This window comes from Harmonia axyridis, chromosome 6 (genome assembly GCF_914767665.1).
Source record: "Harmonia axyridis chromosome 6, icHarAxyr1.1, whole genome shotgun sequence".
Lineage (NCBI taxonomy): Eukaryota > Metazoa > Arthropoda > Insecta > Coleoptera > Coccinellidae > Harmonia > Harmonia axyridis.
In genome coordinates, this window is record NC_059506.1 from 31,138,739 (window position 1) to 31,144,738 (window position 6,000).

At 36.8% G+C, this 6,000-nt stretch overlaps 1 long non-coding RNA gene across 1 annotated transcript in view; it reads right to left on the minus strand.

Annotated features, from left to right (window-relative positions):
- The window catches only part of LOC123681754, a 73,819-nt gene extending 68,143 nt beyond the window's left edge, over positions 1–5,676 (minus strand). Inside the window, exons 1-2 of the long non-coding RNA XR_006747717.1 lie at positions 5,512–5,676; positions 5,008–5,259 (exon numbers count right to left, since the gene is read on the minus strand). This is a non-coding gene — a long non-coding RNA (uncharacterized LOC123681754). The remainder of the gene's footprint in view (positions 1–5,007; positions 5,260–5,511) is intronic.
- Positions 5,677–6,000: the final 324 nt, after the last annotated feature.

The window sequence follows — 6,000 nt, forward strand, 5'->3', positions numbered from 1 at the left end:
GTTGGCATGCTCTATGGGTGAAATATCAGGGGATCTGGGCGGCCATGGCAAAAGGTTCAAATGGGTCGCTTCGAAAAAGTTTCAACTAACTCTGGCAACATGAGGTCGGACATTATCTTGCTGAAATATAGGATTCTCGAGCCGGTTAAGGTAAGGGAGACCATATGGCTCCACTATTTCTTGAAGGTAACGCAGCGTTGTCATGTTACCTCGAATGAAGACCAAAGGTGACCTTATTGCATGTGCAATGGCACCCTTATCATAACGCCTACTGTCCGGTGTACATGACGCTCAACATCAAACTGAGGTTCACGTCTTTCTCCCCGTCGTCGTCTTACCCTTCTTCGGCCATCATGTGCACCTAAGGAGAATCGAGATTCATCAGAAAAGACGACCAAATTCCAATGTCGATGTCTCTGCACCACTGTAATCGTTGCCGTCGATGCTCAACCGTCAAAGGTTATACAAGATGGGGTCGATAATGCTGCAGTCCAAAAGACTTTATCCGGCGGTAAACCGTTCGGACAGTTACAGGATGACCTTGTTTTCCTAACCATTCATCAGCCAAAGATTGAGTTGTCGCAAATCGGTCTCTGATGGCCATAAGTCTTAGACGTCGATCTTGAACTTCATTTGTGCCCCTTCAACGTCCGGTGCCTACTCTTCTTCGATTTTGGGCTTTATCAAACCACGCTTGACAACATCTTATGAATAAATAAATAAATAAAATCTCATAACAGTAGTTTGATTTCAGTTCGTACGGTTAGTGATTTCTCGAAATGACAACCCCGCCTCCTGTAGACCAATAATTCGACCTCTTTCAAATTCACTTAGCGGCGATAAATTCCGCGTACACGTGCTCTAGACATTTTAACAACAACTAAACATCGACTTTGGATCTCCTCGAACAGCTGGTTTGTTGTAAAATTTAAAAACACTCGCAAAAAACGATAAAAAAATTTAAGTAACAAAAATTGTTCACATGAAAAAACCTCGGAAAAAACCCTCATTATTTTTTTCTTCAAATTCAATCATTTACTCCTTGCTATACTATGTTTTAGCAAATAAAATTTTAAATATAAACAGCTCCTTCTGGGTGTTGCAGTTTTTTTGTAAGTTAGTATATAAGACAGTGGTAAGACCTGTACTAACATATGCTGAAGAAACAAGACCAGAAACAGCGAAAACAAGCAATTAGACGAGCAACTGAGAGGAAAATTCTGAAATCCATTAAGGGACACTAAGAGATCACATTAGGATCGAGACCATAAGAGAAGAACTCCAGATACAGGATGTGGTGCAGGTTGGTAGAATGAGGAGACGATGCTAGAGAGACCACGTAGACAGATGGACAAAATGGACTCAAGATAAAAAACCCAACTCGAGAAAACCTCCCTGAAGACCACCTAAAAGATGGCATGAAGGCTACACAACTAAGACTGAACAAATAAACAAGGCTCGAAAGCAGTTATAAACAAGACTATGTCTTATAAACATGAGGAAGAAGAAGAAGAAGAAGAAAATTTTTATGCTTTGTAACGGAATATGTTTTTATTTATCCTTACTGTCATCGCCTATATAATAATATCCCATTAATCATATCTTCTGTAATCTTTATTATTACCCCTCCCAGAGAAAAAACCATAGAGACGCCCTTGCCTCGTATAGAGCTACTACCTTCGGAACAAATCGGCTCTATCATGTATTCCTCACCTCCTGTATAATGAATGACTATTTGCCTTGTTATGAATTGCTCCAATTTGCAATTTCCCTTGTTCTTCATTAACGAGGCATTACCTGTATATTATGTATTAATATATTCATGTACGTTAAAAAGATATTAATCACTTTAGAACGTGGATGCCATACGAATCTATAATAGCAGAGACTGAGTTGCTATTTTTACTTAGTTTTGCAAACAGGTAAAATCAATGAGACTAATTATATTTCTTAGTCTATGCGTAGGTTAATAATATATATGGTCGATTATATAATTATTGGTTGATCGTTTCTTTATTGATTTCTTATGGTTGTTGGTGCGATTGGATGTTGAGGAGAATGTTTATGATGATGGTTTTTAGATGTTACACAATAGTCCTTCGGATCAGAAAAGTTCACATTAACAAAGAATCATTCTTGTGGTTATTGCTGTTTATTGGTAGAGTATAATCGTACTGGCGCCTGGCTTAATGCAAGAAGTCTCAAAAAAGTGTTTATATTTAATGTTTCCAATGTTTTATACCGACTCACTCTGGAGATCTATTTGGATGAATCCCAGAAAAGCACTGATGTTGAGTCTGAAGTTTTTGCCGTTTTAGGATGTGTAGAAACTAGATATAGAGTGAAAAAAATACGTCTGTCTGCTCTCCAAATTTTCCTCAGACATTTTGAGAGCTTTTCTCATGAAACTTCATATAAAAGTTAATTGCAAATCAGCATTGATACTCCTAGCTCACTGATAAACTAATGGGTTTCATTTCTATAAAAAAAACTGCCATATTTTAAGATGAATCAATGGATGTTTATTTCATTGTGAAGAGGTAGGTATACCATTCACAAATTCCATCTTCAAGGTCTTGAATCGATTGTGGAGCAATGTCATATACCTCATATACGTGGCCCTAAAGAAAAAATTTGAAGGTGTTGAATCACAAGATTTCGGTGGCCAATGTTGATCACCTCTTCAAGAAATAACACAATAAGGAAACTTTTCATGCATAATTGCGATTTTTTCGTTGCTTGTGTGTCTCGTTGCGCCGTATTTTTGAAAATGAACGTCGTCCACATCAATATCATCCAATTACGGCCATAAAAAATCATTAATCACAGCCTAATTCCAAAGATCGACAAGGAATCGGCGAACCTGGGTTTTGGTCAACACTATAAGATGCAGCATAAATATTATTAGTTGTTCCTCAACTCGTTCATCAGCGACGCACACGGTTTCGATTCTTCACATGATTAACTTCCCCCAACTTCCATTTGAAAACTTGTATCTTCAAAATAAATCCAGATATCGCGGTGAAATAAAAACTGAAAGATGGCGAAAAGGATGGTCACACAAAATTATTTTGAATGACTGTAAAATGAAGTTGATCGAGATAGCAGACATTGCGAAAATGTCATCTGAACGTGTACAATATATAATTCACGAATATTTGTTCATGAGAAAGCTGTGTGCAGAATGGGTGCCACGCGAGCTCACAATCAATCAGAAGCAACAACGTGTATTCTGAGCAGTGTTTGAAGCTGTTTAAGTGCATTAAACCTGAATTTTTGCGTCGATAAGTGACAATTGATGAAACATAGCTACATCATTTCACTCCGGAGTCCAGTCGACCAGTTAACTGAGCGGACTGCACATGATGAACCAAATCCAGAGCGAGGAAAAACACAACAGTCAGCTGGCAAGGTTATGGCATTAGTATTCTGGGATGCGCAAGGTATAATATTCATTGATTACCTCCAAAAGGGCCAGACCATCAACAGCAATTATTATATAGCGTTATTGGATCGTTTAAAGGATGAAATCATCAAAAAACAGCCCCATTTGAAGAAAAAAAGGTGCTGTTTCATCAAGACAATGCGCCGTGTCACAAATCAATGAAAACAATGGCAGAATTGCATGAAATGGGCTTCGAATTGCTTCTGCATCCACCGTATTCGCCAGATCTGGCCCCCAGCGACTTTTTCCTGTTCTCAGACCTCAAAAGAATGTTCGCTGGAAAGAAATTTAGTGCCAATGAAGAAGTAATCGCCGAAACTGAAGCCTATTTTGAAGCGAAAGACATATCGTAGTACAAAAATGTTATCGAAAAGTTGGAAGATCGCTATAATCGCTGTGTCGCCCTTGAAGGCAACTATGTTGAATAATAAAATCGAATTTTGCCAAAAAATTGTGTTTTACTATGGTAGATCGCGAACTTTTAAATTGGCCTGTTAATACCAAAGAATTTATCTTCAATTTGGCGTACAAACAATTAAAATGGATGGAAAATTACGAAAGTTCTTGGTCAATGAACTTCAGCAAAATTTTAGGTGGCCGAGTTTTTTGCCGGTGAGTGTAGTTTACAATAATTTTGTTCATGTCATATTTCTGAAATGGCGTGATTGATAATTTAACCATAATACTATAAATTATCGAATCTTCAGAAGGAATCTATAAGTAGGAACCTTCAACATATTTCATACGAAACTTCTAAAAACTACACACTTTCACACGTTGACACATCAGAATCCCTCCATCTAACAAAAAAACGTAGGACCCTGACACAAAACACAAACCACAGTTCATAAACACTCAATTTTTCTTCAAACCGATTATCCTTTCATCTTTCCACACATACACACACCGACCAACACAACTTATAGACAGAACGTAATTGAGTTACACCGAGTCTGGAAGTCATTAAGGCCTCGGTCGCGGTTCGAATTAACTTTCACCATATTTCAATCAACAAAAGCGTTATTTATCATCCATTTATGAAATCTTAATTAAATGCGTTAAAAAGGACCGTCTTTCGTTCGCGTCAAAGACGATTCCTTTCAATTTCGTCCCGGTAGTTTCCTTGAGCGCGCTCTAAGATTTTATTGTTATGGCTCTATTCAGCCTTCGGTTGGCGGTAATTGATTTTGCCGAAGCCACGTTCGGGTAGAAAATTGTCGCAATCGGTTTGACAACGTCGGTGACTAACTGTTTCTTGCTCCGTTGAAGTACAAGGTGTCTCAAAAGAAATTTATATATAAAAAAGCGATTGAGCAGAAGAAGTTGGTCGAAAAAAATATTTATTAATGAGAAAACACTATTCGGAATTGTATTTTTTATAAAATACACATCGTTGATTCTACATTGGCGTATATGATAAGTCAAGTATTCATTTATCAAGTACTTGTAAATGTTAGAGCGATTTGTTCAGAATCAAGCGTTCAAAAACCGAAAATAATTAGTTGATAAGGTCCAACTATTCCTAGGTACCAGTAGCACAAAAAAAAATCAATAAGACTCACATTTGGGCTTTGAAATCTTCTATTAAACTCAGCTCCAACTCAATCGATTACTTGAGCACAGATTTCACTATCACGTAAATGAAAATTCCATTTTCATAATCTAAATTTTCCATAGAAACACCAGCGATCTTGGTTTATAGACAGTTTCATCAGATAATGACGACAAGGAACAAATGACAAACAAACATAACCAGGTTTTCTTCAACACGTGTCCCGCTTCTTATGATTCTTATGTAGACATATAGAGATGTGCTGGAAGTGAAAACAGAATTTATAGTTTGCTATCAAATAACATTTTATTTGTCGTGTTTAGCTCAGAATATTGAAATAAAATTACAGATTATATTTCAATAGACGTGGATTCAATATATTGTCATAGAAATCTGATAATTAACACAAAAAGCTGATGAGATGTGGTGTGTTTAGATACAGCAATTCAAATTTAATTGAAAATGGAACTAATTAAACAATATCTTATACTATCGCACTCTAAAATGTACCTACCTTCTGTGATCTGAATCAACCTTATCATTATTATATTACTGAACATATATATATATTGGAAAAATTCACAATATTTTATGGTTCTTGGTTGTTCCTTATCAAGAACAAAAGCTCATGCCTTCATATCAAAGTTGATTCTTTCTTTGGTCATTTCTGGATATAAAATCACTTGTTTATAATGAAATATTCACCTAAAAAAGTTAAAAAGATGAAGGAATTCGACATTCGAGCTCTGTCAAATGTCGAATATCGATCTCTTCTTCTTCTTCTGGTCTTTTCTCGATGTGCCAGGCTATCCGTTATCGATCTCTATGGAGAAAAAGAACCATAAATAAATGGCAGGGACACTGAGTTGCCATATTTACCTTTCCATCAGTGGTCCAGGGATAAAATACCGAAATCTCCGAAAGAGGAAGCTTCATAAAAATTGGCTGAAAACGCCTCGTCAAAATAGTCTTTCTGGATAAATGGGAAAGCTAGACGGACTTC